Source organism: Neolamprologus brichardi, chromosome 9 (assembly GCF_056152115.1).
Source record: "Neolamprologus brichardi isolate AB-2024 chromosome 9, ASM5615211v1, whole genome shotgun sequence".
NCBI classification, from domain to species: domain Eukaryota; kingdom Metazoa; phylum Chordata; class Actinopteri; order Cichliformes; family Cichlidae; genus Neolamprologus; species Neolamprologus brichardi.
In genome coordinates, this window is record NC_142112.1 from 31,351,753 (window position 1) to 31,366,980 (window position 15,228).

Genomic DNA, 15,228 nt, shown 5'->3' on the forward strand with positions numbered 1-15,228 from the left:
TAATAATAGGAAAAATGTTGTCATGCATTAATGCGAATTTATTACGGTAGTGTGCAAATAATAGGATTTAAATAGGCTTTTAAACACAGACGGAGTCAAAGGGCAAAACTTATTAGAGCCACTTACTGAACAGCAAATAATCAGATACATTTTTTTCACAACATAGCTGCAGTATTTGTTACATAACTGTCTCCTGGGCTGGTCACCTCCCTCCACCGCCCTCTGCCCCTCCACTAGTTTTGTCGCAGGGCAGGGCTGCTCCTGCTTCCTTCTTCCTTCCTTTTCTGATGCTCTGATATCTGCACTGCACATTTTTCATGATCAGACACCGTCCAAAGAGAATGCTGCATAGTATAGTGGAAGCATATGGAGTCATTTTCTGTGCTGCTTCAACACCACCACCACTGCTGCTGCTGCTGCCGCCACCGCTTCCCACCTCCCACTACCCCCACTAGCTGTTAAAGCTGCATGCACGCCTGCCTAGTGACTCTGGGAGTGGAGGGGAGGCATCACTTTGATGAATATTGCTTTGCTCAACTCTCCCAGCAAGGTCATCAGCAGCCATCTGTAGGCAGTGGAAAAAAAACCCTAATATCCATTTAGATCTGAACATCCCATTGTTTCTCTGCGTTTACACGATTCAGCCCAGTGCACCGGTTAAGTGGTTGGCACATACACTAGCTGCACATTTAAAGTTGTGCAGCATATCTGTCTCTATATCTGTTTAACAAATGCACAGGTCTGCTGGAGTACAAAAAAAAATAATCCCAAGAGTCAGGATTTTGCACTGGTGTCAAAAATGTCATCTTCTATAGCTACAGTGACTGGAAGCACCTTCCATCTTTTCCTGCATAGTGACACTTTCTTTTCCTCTCATCTAGAGGGCAGTGGAGACCTGCGCAAAGACGCGTGCTTCTGCTGGAATTGCATTGCAGAATGCAGGATGCTCACCTCACAATCTCTCGCCTCCCGAGCCCCGAGTTACACAGCTGAGCCAGCCATCAGCATAAATGGGAACCCCCCCCCCCACCCCCCACCCCCAACACATATGCATGCCCCAACAAAATATTCGGCTATATGTAATTAGCCTTTGTGGAATTTCAAAATGTGAGGGCATAACTTTGCATATATCCCACGGACAGCAAGCTTGTATATAAGAAGCAGCTTATGATGGAGGGGAGATGCTCTTTGAATATGTGTGCGTGCCGTGCATGCAGTGAAGGATTGAAGACAGGCAGTCCAAAGTTGCGTGTTTGAGATCAAAGGCAAGTAAGTTAGACATCAGCGTCAACATCCACCTCGCCCCCAGCCCCCCCACCCCAACCCCAACCCACCAACCCACACAGACAAGTTGGTCCCATCTGTTGACAACAGTTCAGGGGGAAGGATGTTGTTTCATTGTGCTTCACGACGGGGATCCTGATTGAAAAGTTGATCTCCTTCCACGGCTGCTATCAGTTCTCTTTATATTTCCAGTTGACAACTGTCATGATGGCACTTTTGTAGATGGGGTTGTCCTTCTGCAACACAACAAAACATGACTGTTATTCGGTATTTGATTTACTTTCCTATTGATTGACTGGAGGTGTAGGTGAATGAATGTTTTACTTTTAATGTAGTCATACATTTCTGTTTGCTATTGCTGAATTTCCTATTGCCTTGGTATTGAATTTACCCCACTTTATTGTGTTAACTGTTGATAGGTCTCTGTACTGGTGGCCCCTAGAAAAACTCCTGCATTTATTGTGCAGTCTGTGACAGACTGAAGGATTTGTTTGGGCAGGGGTTCACCCTGTTCCAGCGTCTCTGCTCCAGCGCTCTCTGAAAGCGGGCAAACTCCCTGTGGTCATGGATGCTGGTGAGTAGTTTCCATAGCAGCAACAAAGCCACACCCAGCACCACAACAGAGCCTGAAAGCACTGTGGTAATCTGGATCACATTTGGCCCCGGTGGGCACTCTTGAAAGACAAGAAGAAGCCACAGCGCTTTAGCAGCCATAGACCGCGTGGTTGTGAATTTCAGATAAAATGAACGTGCTTGTACAATCTCACTGTGGCATCATTAACCAACTTACAAAGGGCAGACTGCAGAATACAAAGTCCTAAAGAATTCTACAGACGTGATTTGCATGTATGCCACCATCAGCCAATAAGGCGCATTAAAGAGGTTTAATCTATATCTCTGTCGGTGCCCTGCCTTTCCCTTATTACGATAATAAAATGTGTTTTTGCATAAAACAATTCCCTGGAGCTGCTACAACTGACAGAATTTCTTCATCCAATGTTGATATACTGGCGTAGTCATAAAAAAAATTAGAGCTTTTGGCTCTGCTTACCTCGTTTGCAAGCTACGTAGAAAGACTTTTCTCTTCCTAGGGTCCTCACCCAAAAATGCGCTATACAACCTTCTGAGTCCACTTCCATTCACCTGCAAAGGCCTGGAGAGAAAGCCACTGTTGCTAAGACACCAGTCTGACCTACCAAGGCGAGGTTCAGGTGGGCACACTTCATCTTGCACTCATTTGGACTCAAGCCCACTGAGAAGGCCCTGCATGACACACATTCTCTGTGAAAAGAACCCCAATCAAAAGTGAAAATGTGTTTAGTTTTAAAGGCAATTAAAGCACCCCCAACGTGCTCTCAATGTAGGGGGCAACTCTTCAGAGAACTCTGTTAGTTATGCAGTTCAAGCAATCATTTATTTAGTCACTTTTAATATAAGCAATCCATTACAGTTAAGTTAGTGTTACCCCATCCTTTTATTGCCACAGAACCAAGCATAACAGATTAATAATGCATTTCTTTTTGTTTGTCCGCTGCTTTTTTGTATATATGTATGTTGTTTATTATTAGTATATTAGTCAGTGAGGTGAAGGAATTTGCAACATATTACATTTGTGGGTGAAAGGGAAAAGAACAACAAGGGAAAAGGAAACTGTGCCTGGGTGATAATAAGTGTCTGTCAGCTGTGAGGAGCTCTACTTCAAATTTGATTAAGGATGCCTGCAAACTAACTAAGCACAGCAGCTCCACAGCACTGGTGGCACATTGAGGAGGAGAATGATGGCGGTGGTGGAGCTCAGGAACAGAAGAGGTAGCTTTCAGTTTGGCCAGAGCAGTCACTCATAGGAAAATTAACTAGCTTCTTGCTGGTTTTATGGCGTAGTAGTAAGCTGCATACAAACCGACATGCACTTCATTTCTTGTATTGCAAAGGCAGCAACCTTGGAAAGTAGCAAGTGACTAACGTTACTCGACATTCATGATTATGAAAATGTCAGCTTTTAAAAAAAGAGTGTGGCAGAATCTTTCATTTTCAGATTTTCTTAATTGTGCCCTGAACTTTAAAGGTCGTAGTAGTGGTGCAAGTTACAGATGCTGGGACAAGAAGGGCAAAGCTCACAGGTCGGGCCCTGGAAGCGCTTGTCATGGCAAATGCAGGTGCCGCAGTGGCTGCCTCCACAAATCTGTCCATCCTGAGACACACACTCGTAAGCTCGGCCCCTGAATGCTGGGAAACACAAACACTCCCCCCACACACACCTGCCGCACCCTGGGACAGTAGAACAAACAATTTTAAAAGAGACATACTGGCCTCCTGCTATTTTTTTGTAGATGTGTTCCTGCTACTATACCTCCACATTGTAGTCCTCGGTACTGATCGCAGCTGAAATCGCTGCACTCACACAGCTCCCCATAGTACACATGGCTGGGCTTTTTGCTGCTCTTTTGACAAACACACCTCCCGCAAACGCGCTCTCTGTGCCCACTGCACACTTCAGATGCATTATCACGGCGACAAAGGTGTGAGTCAACTGCTGTGCCCGACTCCTCTTGCTCACATTCACAAAATGCTCTCCCTGCTTTACACCTGCAACACAGGAACACACATCAGCCTGTCCCGTCCACCCCCCCCCCCCCCCCCCCACCACCACCACCTTAATAACCTGGAATTAAACTTGTTAGCCAAATTGATGCCGTCAAGCCACTTCACCTACCTGCATGCGCCGCACTCCAAAGTCCTGTTGCCATGGCTACAAGAAGGACTGTGTGGGACCCTGTCCTTTTGACATGAACACTCACATATGGGGCTCAGCAGGACCTCAACCTCTTCACTATAGCCTTGGGGCTTAATAATAAAGCGGCATGGTCTTTGTGAAGCAGCCACACAGAGGTGCTGTGATGCTTACATTAAAGCTCACCTAGAGGGGGGTGAGAATTCCTTGAGCACCATTATAATCCTCCACTAATGAGGTAATCATAATCAGCATTACCATCGCTTCAACCGAGGATGGCCGCATGCTAACAGAATCACTCACACAATTTACCACACACAGAGCCGCGGCTACATGCAGCTACGCACCTCGTCATCTACAGAGATGTTGGAGCATCTCCTCCCCTGTTCTCCATGCCTCAGCCTGTGGTCCTTACAGTGGGAGTATAGGAGATGTGCTAGCCCGGTGGAAACTTGCTGTGCTCCATAACAACCTCAGAGGTCAGTGCCTATAGCCAGTAAAGCAGTTAACCTCTCAAAGATGAGGTGGTGTCAGCAAGCTATACACATGAGGCTAATGACCTCTGTAGGAAGGGAGTTTGTGGTTCACTTACATTATATGCTTCAGCAATTATCTGCAGGATGTTGTGGGAGTTGTTGGACAGCATTCTGGCCTCACATTTTGGGAAGATGCTTCTTCCCAAAGAAGAAGGGATGCTTCTTCCTAAAGAAGCATCTTCTTCCCAACGGCATCTTTAATGTCAAATTAATGCTTATGCGTTTATTCAAAGTCTTCCAGCTGGACTAGCAAAAAACGAACCAAATGTTTCAGAGAGATTATAAGAGTTGATAAGTAAAGATGGTGGCGTGCAACCTTTGCCCTTCCACGAGTTAAACTAACATACGAGCCTGTCGTGTTGTTGCACTGATGCATGCCAGAGGTTCACGATAGTTATAACAGTGTGGCCGGAAGCAGACTCATTACAAACACAGAAGCAGGCAAGTAGGCATTTTTCAAGACTTACTGTATTCATAATGGGAATAATCATGGCATTTGTTCAAGTGCTCTGACAGAAAGATCCAGAGAATACAAACATGTCAAATCTCTGGACTGAACTACAGCTAATTCAAATGTGTATCACATAAACTGTGTGTGGAGGGATGGCTTTAGTCATTCATTAATTTAAAGTCAATTCATTGACTGGTTTTGAATGAACCAGCTATGCAATTAAATTAAAGTTGTGGAACCTTTCATTTAGACAGGAGGCGTGCCTGGAGCTATAACAAGGATGGCTGCCAAGCAGATGACTTACTTAAGGACTGTGGAACGTATTGTCAGAGCACAGGGGCTTGAATAGTTATGGTGAAAATAACCCCCTCTGATGGATCAAGGTAAAGATTAACTTTAATTCTGGATTCACCAACATATAGCATAAAGATTCAGAAAAACAGTGAACTGGCAATGTAGAACAGCTCATTCCTGTGTGTTATAGATGTCGACCGTGTTCTTAAAGTTAGGGTATTTTCCGTGAGCGGACAGAATCTGCAGGCAAATCATCAGTAAAGTTTTTCGTAGCTTTTTGCTTTTAAGTGGAAATAGGTGGTATTGGTCCTTGATTAGGCACCAGCACTCCATGTGCAGAAAATAGAGAACTGATAGTCAAACCCTTGCAATGAGTCTCATCTATCTTCATTATAATGCACTTGAGTAGTTTAGTTTAGTTTAGCAACTGAGAGTTGCAGTTAATATTTACTGGAGCACCAAATGCACCGTGGAAAACAGTTCTACAATAATGCACATTGTTTTTTGGTTTTTTTTAGGTCTTTAATGTAAAAGGTAACCAGTGAAGATGCAATGTGGTGAAAGTTTTTGGCAAAAGTCCAATGCAAGTGGTCAAAAAATGATAGATTTTCCAGAAACTGCTACATAATTTTACTCAGTTGGCATCCAAGGAAACAGGGAAGCTTAAAACGTAAACATTTTTACAGCCAATAGTAGAAATAAATAGTAAAATAGTACAATAGTTGGTTTTCCCGTTTAATACAGCTATACTTAATATAGCTTAATATAGTAAGATTTAAAGTTATGCATGGTAAAAGAGTATGTTATCTAACGTCTAGGCGTTCAAAACATTCAAGACAGTTATCAGTCTTTCCAGGAGTGGGCATCCTAGCAAATTCACCCCGTGGTCAGGCATTTCAATGCTCAGAGAAACTGCTAAAAAACCCCTCAAGAGCTACATTTTAGACTCTACAAGCCTAAAAACCTCCAAAAATGGCTTGTTTGGAGGGGGTTTCCTCTTCTCTTTAGAAAACAACATGGCAGCTTGGCTTAAGTTGCCATGTTGCTTCTGAACAAAACACAAAACTTCTGGAAAAATGTCCTTTGGATAGATGAAAAGAAGTGGAAATATTTGGCCATAATGCACACTGTCATGTTTGGAGATAATCAAACACAAAACATCAGCACAAACACCTCATATCAACTATCAGAAGGGTGGTGGAGGGATGATAATTTGAGCTTGTTTTACAGCCACAGGACCAGGGCACCTGGCAATTATTAAATCAACCATTAACTCCGTGGTATACCAAAGTATCCTGGAGTCAATTATGAGGCCATCTGTCTGACAGCTAAAGCTGGACTGAAACTGGGATCATGGCAGCAGGTCATGGGTCATTGGGGTCATTGCAGCAGAACAATGACCCCAAGCACAGCAGAGCAGCAAATTTACAACAGAATGATTGAAAAAGAAAATAATGAAGGTGTTTTAATGGTTAAAGTCCAAACCTCAACCACATTGTTATGCTGAAGTCAGACCTTAAGAGAGCTGTGCATAAAGAAATGCCAACAAACCTCAATGAAAAAGCTATGAAGAACAGTGGGTTAATATTCCTCCAAAACAATGTGAAAGACTGATGAAGTCATACAGAAAATCATTGCTTCAGGTTATTGTTGCTAAAGGTATTGTTCCTACAAGCTATAAAACCTATTGAGTCATTTAGTTTTTCATGTGACTGCAGAAGATCCTGTGAAAACTGTCATGGAGTGTTATCCAAGCTAGCTAGCATTAGCTAATCAATGCAAATATGATAATTTCTGGTTCCAATAAAACAACATGTAGACAGAAGAAATGCCAGACTTGAGGCTTCCAAAATGTAATCCATTAATCATTGGGTGATGTCTTTTATATGGGCTACAGTCTACAGTCAGCTTTAGATAACAACTCAAACGGCAAAGCATCAAAATAAACACAAGCAAATAAATGATAAATTATTGCAGATAGGCCCTGCTATACCTTATACAAGAGTGCGACTTTTTCAGTGACAGCAAAGATGATCTGGATGTTCTTCTGTCTCAGTGTTACAGCAATCTGAGCCACCGAAGGATGGTCCTGTCACAGTGGAGTCAGGGCAGATGCAAATTGCAATGCATAACAGTCAGGCCAGAATATATATGTGTAATAAGTAGTTAAGCATGCTCTACCTCTTCCTTCTATTGCTGTCCTCCCTCTTTCCCTCCCATCTAACAACTCTTTCTATTGCTCATTTCATTCACTCACCCTAACAGACTTTCCATTCCCTCCAAATAGATAAATAAGTACCATTCAAAGAGCAGTGACGCCCGTATCTTGCACATCCATTTTCAGCCTTGGTTGGCCATGCATCCAGACAGAAATAGATTAATAATGCATCCATATTCACTCCACCTGTCAAGTGTCTGGACTGGAATGAGGTCAAGACACTAACAGTCTCATGAACCTAACGAGACACCTATATGGATGTTTAACACACGCGTATAAAGAATTCACACTCACAAGCACACATCCAGGCGTGCATGCTCTTTGAGCACCTGCACAGCACACACCCACCCAGCCTTCTATACACAACCCGAGTGAGATTAAGAGATGAAAGCTTTGGTTTGAATTACTCCACAAACACTCCAGCTGTTTCCCATCAGGGTGTGCCTGTCAGCATCTTCTCTACCCAGGGAACTGTGCTGTTGATTCTGACCTTTAAATCACTGTCTTTGACTTTCTCTGCAGCTGCCTGGACCTCTATTTCACTGCAGACGGGAATCAATTTAGCACGCGTTGCAATATCTGGTCCATAGGATAAACACTGTATGCTCCTTGGGAGCACAGTCACCCAAGCATGCATGAAAGTAAGTGAAAACACATATACCTCTGTGATGGCTCATTCTGGCAAGGTAAAGCTTCGGTTTTTACCTGTGAGTATAACCGTGGGATTTCACAAGGCAGAATTAATCCGTTTTCTCAACAAGTGAGATGAGTTTGAAAAGAAACTGACAGACAACCCCAGCAGACAACGAGCAGCATTATTACCCTATTAAACTGTGTTGCAGAGCAATAAAAGGATAGAAATCTGATATTTACACTCCTTTTAGTTCTTGCAAGGTCTTTATTAATTCATGAAAAATATTTGTCTTTTGTTGTTGGTGTATATTTTGGGTTTATAAAAGCCTTTTTAGTGAAAATGGATCTAAAAGTAATTTGCATTGCTCCGAAATGCTATGTTTGCTAGAAGTAGCAGAAGTAGCACGATCTATCTATCTATCTATCTATCTGTAATCTCAAAAGTATCCGCTCGTCTGCCTCGGTAACATTCAGTCCAATTCAATTTTATTTATAAAGCGCCAAATCACAACAGCAGTCACCTCGGGGTGCTAAACATCCCATTCTTAATCCACAGGGTTTAATATGGATTACCCATCGGAGATATAACAGCTTTGGCTCTTCTGGTAAGGCTTTCCACAAGGTTTACAAGTGTGTTTATGGGAATGTTTAACCATCTTCTCAGACCTGGTTTGCAGTCTCTGGTCTAATTCATCTATAAGGTGTTTTATAAGGTTGAGGTCAGGACTCTATGCAGGCCAGTCACGTTCTTTCACACTCGCTCACTTATCTATGTCTTTATGGACCTAGCTTTGTGCACTGGTACGTGATCATGTGGGAGCATGAAGGCGCCGTCACCAAACTGTTCCCAAAAAGTTGGGAGCATGAAACAGTCCTAAACGTCTTGTTATGTTGACACATTAAAACTTCCTTTCTTTAGATCTAAGGGACTGAGCCCAACTCCTGAAAAACTACAACACTACAACACCTTTCCACCAGAGGCCATCGAAGGTATTGGAACACCTGAATTCAGTAATTTGGATTGATGTTCCTGTCTATAGAGTCCAGTGACAGAGGAGAACACACTGTTTTGTTTACTGTAGCACTACACATCTAACAGATCACATCACGAGAGTGCTTGTGTTTTTCATGGGCTGAAAAATATTATCCATGGTCTGCTGTAGCACAATGAAGTAACATGGACATATTGTTGATTTATGCATCCGTTTTTTTTTTTTAACAGGGGGCTAGAGCCTATCCCAACTGATAATGGGTGAGTCTGTAACAGGACTAATACAGGGAGACAGACAGTCACTCAGCCCTATGGCCAATTTAGAATCACCAATTAACCTGACATGCATGTCTCTGGACTGTGAGAGGAAGCTGGAATACCTGGAGGGACCCAATGCATGCACAGGGAGAACATGCCAGTCCCATGCTGCTGACAGGTTTGAACTAGGAATCCTTGTGTTAACCACTGTGCAATTGTTGAAAATGCACTTTTTTCTCTGGATATCCTAAAACCATTAAATAAAACATTAATTCTGCAATGATTTTCAATGTTTGGCCCATTTCAGTGTAAGTCCAACTATAATAGACCTATAATGAAAACACCATTTAAGCTTGAACTTCTTCTAAAAAATGTATATATTTGTAAAGAGTGACACCTCAAATCATTTGGAAGCACAATGCAGGATAATTTTCCATCTCCAGCAACGTGGAAATCTACGGAGCCCCGCAGGGGACATGGGAGAAAAAAAATTTAAGACGGACTTTTGCGAGATCTCGCAAAACTTTTGCGAGATCTCGAGTTTGTTTTGCGAGATCTCGCAAAACTTTTGCGAGATCTCGCAAAAGTCCGTCTTAAATTTTTTTTCTCCCATGTCCCCTGCGGGGCTCCGTAGAAAACAGCATCCGTGGCGAACACCAGCAGACGGGTCACGTTTCTCCAGCCAATCTGCCGCTGCAAGTGAAGAACATTTAGTCAATAAATTACCGATTGGCAGCAAATTGAACACAGCGTCCACGACCTAAGTGTTTCTGACAGACTTCTAAAAAAGAATTACCTACCTGCTTTTCTATGTAATCAAATAACTGTGAATGAGTAATACTTTGTGCCTTCAAGTTTAGGGCTTAGATCAAAAACCTGTGAAATTCAATTATAGAAATCAAATTTTCATGTTTAAGAGCTTGTGAGTCTAAGATACACCCAAAACTGAGCGATGCAGTTTCCCAAAGGAAGCTTAGTATTCTGTAATAGCCCTTTCATCTATTGTCTGCAGTCTTTCCACTTCCTCCACATAACACCCACTCAGACAAAAGCAACAATATCTGTATTGCAGTCGAGCTCCCTGCTGGGCTTTCTCACATTACCTCACACATGGTGGCCTGCATCAGGTCATTCAACCCAACCTCTGGTGAATCCAGGTTACTGGAGATCCGTTGCCCCCCTACCAGCTCTGTGAAGAGGCTTCCGTTGGTGGTGAGGCTTAGGATGTTGTGGTAGGTGAAGGGAGGGGTGCAGGGCCAGGGCGAAGTCATTTTACAGGGATTTCTGAGCATGTGCTTTGCAGTGCTGATGTATAGCATCACTGTCTTTCCCACAAATGCAACAAAATCTTTTGGAAGTGGAAGTGGAAAGGAACAAAGGAAAATAAGAAGCACTGTGTGCTGAGAAGTGAATGAAAAAAAAAGGATAAAGGATAAAAAGGAAAAAAGTAAGATAACTAATGGTTTCCTGTCTCCCAAAAGCCATCAGTTGTCCTTGAGCATAGCACCTAATTCCCAATCACTCCAGCAGTGCTGCTCAGTGGTCAGTAGTAAGATTATGATTATACTGGGCAGCTCCCAGGTGTATAACTATGTAAATGGGGCACAAGGGTATTCCCATATAATATAAAAAAAAAAAAAAAAAAAAAAAAAAAAAAAAAATATATATATATATATATATATATATATATATATATATATATATATATGCAGATATAAAAAGTTATAAGAAAATTGCATTGACCTAAATTTCATATGATAAGGAAACTGAGGCAAACAGACCCAATCTGAAGTGGTGATATTCTTCATTTCTTTCATGAGATCAGCCCCCAACTTTTTAACATTCATCAGGTCATCCTCCATGGAAAAAGACAGATCCATCAGGTAGTACAGGTCTATGAGGTAGTCCTTCACCTGTTTGAACTTCACCTCAAAGCTCTGGGGTTCTCCTATAGATGGGAAATGTGGAAATTCTACTGCAAAACACACCACAGCTATAAAAGTAGCTCTGTACTATTTGGAAGTGTGATGGCACACATCACACACTGTTTCAGGCTGATTCTGATATTTGTTGATATTTTTATGCAGTTGATACAAAAAGATTTTGTGGTTCATGGTTTCTTTTGTGTGTGTGTGTCGCTGGGTGTTTTTGGTCTCCTCATTATTCAGCCAAGGTTTTGCACAATACCCAGTAAACCTGATTTGGTCATTGCTTCTAAAGGTGTTTTTTTTTTTTGACTGACTTACGACTGCTTTGGTTTCATAAGACGAACAGGAAAGCTTGAAGGAAAACTGTCATTAGGTGAAATCAGTCACAAGGAGAGAGCTGCACCAAAAATCTCCAGACTACTTTGGTCACTAGCAGATTGCCACAGTCATCAGTTATGTCTACATAAGACCTTGACTTGTCTTCAAACACTTGTTAATTGCTAGCTGAGTGATATTAAAAACTTGAGAAGGAGCAACACAGACTAGAAATGGAGAGAGTTCACTTTCAAAATACAACTTATGCGTCAGTGCTGAAGCCAACACATTTCACCAGGTGGAACTTTAAAGGCAATGCATTTTATGTCTCACAGTTCAGAGTTTCAGTACTGCTTATAAAAAGTATTTTTAGACAAGTAAGCAAACTAGCAATCTGCTAGTGACTCAAGCAATTGCAAGGAGTTTTTTTTGGCCAATACACATTTTTCCCTAGCAAATATCAATCCACTCTGATCCACCATCCATTATCTTCCGCTTATCCTCCCTGCTGAAGCCTACCCCAGCTACCATAGGGCAAGAGGGTGAGAGGCATGGCTAACACATAAAGACACTCACATTAACACCTATGGGCAATTTAGAATTACTAGTTAATCTAATCAAATGTCTTTGGACTGTGGCAGGAAGCTGGAGTACCCAGAGAGAACAACAGTGCTAATCACCGCACCACCTTGCTGCCACCCCAGCAACCAGTGGTTGCAAAATGGTTGCAGACTGGTCTTTAGGGCTGTGTGACTCGGGCCTTATTCACTTGACTTTGCATTGTCACCATGATACAATACATGTAGTGTCCTTTCCTTCCTGTGATGTTATCACGATAAAGGCTAAGTGCTTAAAAAATTGCATTACACAAACTAATGACATTGGCTACATCTCTCTTTTATGCGCAGTTTGCTAAAGCTAATAAGCTAATAACATTACTAATGTCATTAAAAATGCATTAATTATACTGGTAATTTATACCCACCTGGTCTGAGGTGCAGCAGGACAGTCTGAGGCTGGAGCTGGGTCACTACTCTGTGCAGGCGTTTATGTCTTTGTTCTTTAGGATGAAAGGTGATCTTCCGGTTTTTCAGAAGGACAGTGGAACCTCTAGGGTCCTCCAGGTGATCAAAAGGACAGCCCCTCTTTAGCAGGGCTCCGGCTGTGTCGCAGCGCTCCCATATGTGTTGACCCACTTCTAGAAAATTCTTTACACAGGTTTAAGTTAAGTTCAACGCCTTACATCAACACTGACTGTAAAAAGGGCAAAGTCAGTGCTGCAGTTAATGGAAGCAGTACAGAAAGGATGTGAATGTGTGTGTGTGTGTGTGTGTGTCTCTGTGTGTTTCTTTTAACTCGAAAAACAAAGCCCTTCATCTTTCAACAACATCATTAAAATGGAACACATATGATGTTCCATATTCAAAATTTGCTTACAGGGTTTTTCTGTTGTTATAAAACACATGCTTACATCACTGTTTAATACAACACAACATGCACACGACAACATATGATGTACTAAATATACAGTGCTGTGCAAATGTTTTGAGCCACCCTCGAATAGTTTATATTTTTGCTTCCAAGGAGTCAGACATTCATGCAGTTTTTTTTAAAAGGCGTCTTGAGCTATAATTTTTCAGACTTTCTGAAGGTCTTGCTAAGTTTTCCTTTGGACAGTGGCTCCTTTTTCACTCATTTTCAGTTCAGTCCTTGTATCTGACCATTTTAAGGGATCTTTTTTAGTTGTTAAACCATTAAACACTGAGAGAAAGAGAGAAAGGAAGAGATAACACAATTCAATAGACATAAAATAGTACTTTTGAACCAACAAGCTGATTCTATTAGCTGAAAAGATGCGATATTTTGGCATCGTGTGCAGTCTGCCCATAAAAAATTAAGGAAACTGGAGAACTGGACAAATAGAGGACAGAAGAAGTGGCAGGCCTAAAAAAGCCATAGCTTCATCAGCTATCGCTATAGCTGAAATTAAGATTATATGAAAGTTATGTTCTTCAGAAATAGGAAAAAGTGCAGCAAATACCTGACGTAGCACCCGTGAGAGGTGCTTGAGTTTAATCTTGATTAGAAATGTTCTCAGTTGAAGGGTGGCTGTCGTGAAGCCATTTTTTAAAAAAAATATTCACCTTCAAGTTCCTTAGATTGCACAGACTCTGTTTTTGCCTTCTATATTTTACACCTATTTCCCAAGCAGCATATGAAGATATAAGGTGTGGCTTGAGACTTTTACACAGTACTGTAATTTAAGTAATTAAATATGTAATTACTTAATTTTATTAGGATTAATCAGTAATAGCATTTAAACTTAATACAAAATACAAACTAGGACTTAACCCATCCACTGCTAACTTTTCAAGGTCTCCACTCAAATAAATTGGAGATTTCTATATCCACCAAGCATCTCTCTGTTAAAGGAACAGATTTGGAGTACTGAAAAACTTTTTGTGGACCAAAAATATACTTGGTGTTCAGTTAACAGTGAACCCGCCAAAAAAGAAGTCACAGAGTATTTCCGAGGCCATTCACCTCCTAAGTACACCAGGCACAATGTGGCCCTGCTGCCAGGCACTCTCCACAGCTCCTGACCCCTTGACTTTCACATTCGTGATGTGAATGGTCTGCAAGAGAACAGAAACCAGCAAGAGGCTCCAATATTCCATCATGTGAATGCAGCGTACGCAGAAGAAAAGCAAACTTTGACTTTTATGCTCTGTACTGGATACATTTTGGAAGTCAAGTAAAGATCAGATCAGATTTTTCCTCTCTCTGTTTCTCATAGCACAAAATCACAAATTGTCAATGCACATTTTTCCTTGTCAGTCACCTAGCAACGCTTTTCTTACAACTTAAAAAACATTCTATAGTTTGTACTTGACCCGTGTTAAAAATACAGGCTTTGTGAATTACATTTCAAGCCAATATATGATCAGAATCACACTGCTGGCTGTTTGTCATCAGTTTAGTCACACTAAAAAACTGTATGCATCAATACCTCCTAAATTGTAGTCCATAAACAGATTTTTTTTTTTAAACTACAAAGGTATCTTAACTGTTTAAGCTAACTGAATCTCTATAAACTGATATCTGCTTATGAATACGCAGATAACTGTAGTCTAGTGTCGGGTGAAAAGGGGGTGTTTTACTTTTTATTTTAGCATTAGCATCATTATTATATCAGAATCATTTATCAAGCATGGCATTAAACATTGATTGAAGCTATTGACAGTATATTAACATTTGTATTACAGGGATTGCTATAACCTGGTGTTAATCTTCTACTTACAGGTGTCAGAATAATCATATGATCTCTCATTGCAGGTGTAAACATGATCATCTTCTATACATTGCAGTTTGTTGCTCATTATAGAGTTGTGCCCGAGTTAATAAAGGTCAAAAACTACAGTCAGCGTTATGACTGGCTGATCCATGGTGTGGGATGACTTTGGGCCCAGGAGGTTGCACGCGCTTACATAACACTGATATCATGTGATTCTTTGTGATTTTTTATCTAGTTATATCTTTTCATTAAGTTTTTAAGTAGTGGTAGTTAATTAAACCAACATTCATTTAA

At 41.3% G+C, this 15,228-nt stretch overlaps 1 pseudogene; it reads right to left on the reverse strand.

Annotated features, from left to right (window-relative positions):
- Window positions 1-1,802: 1,802 nt before the first annotated feature.
- LOC118453519 (integrin beta-1-like) lies at window positions 1,803-14,382 on the reverse strand (annotated as a pseudogene).
- Between the last annotated feature and the right edge of the window lie 846 nt (window positions 14,383-15,228).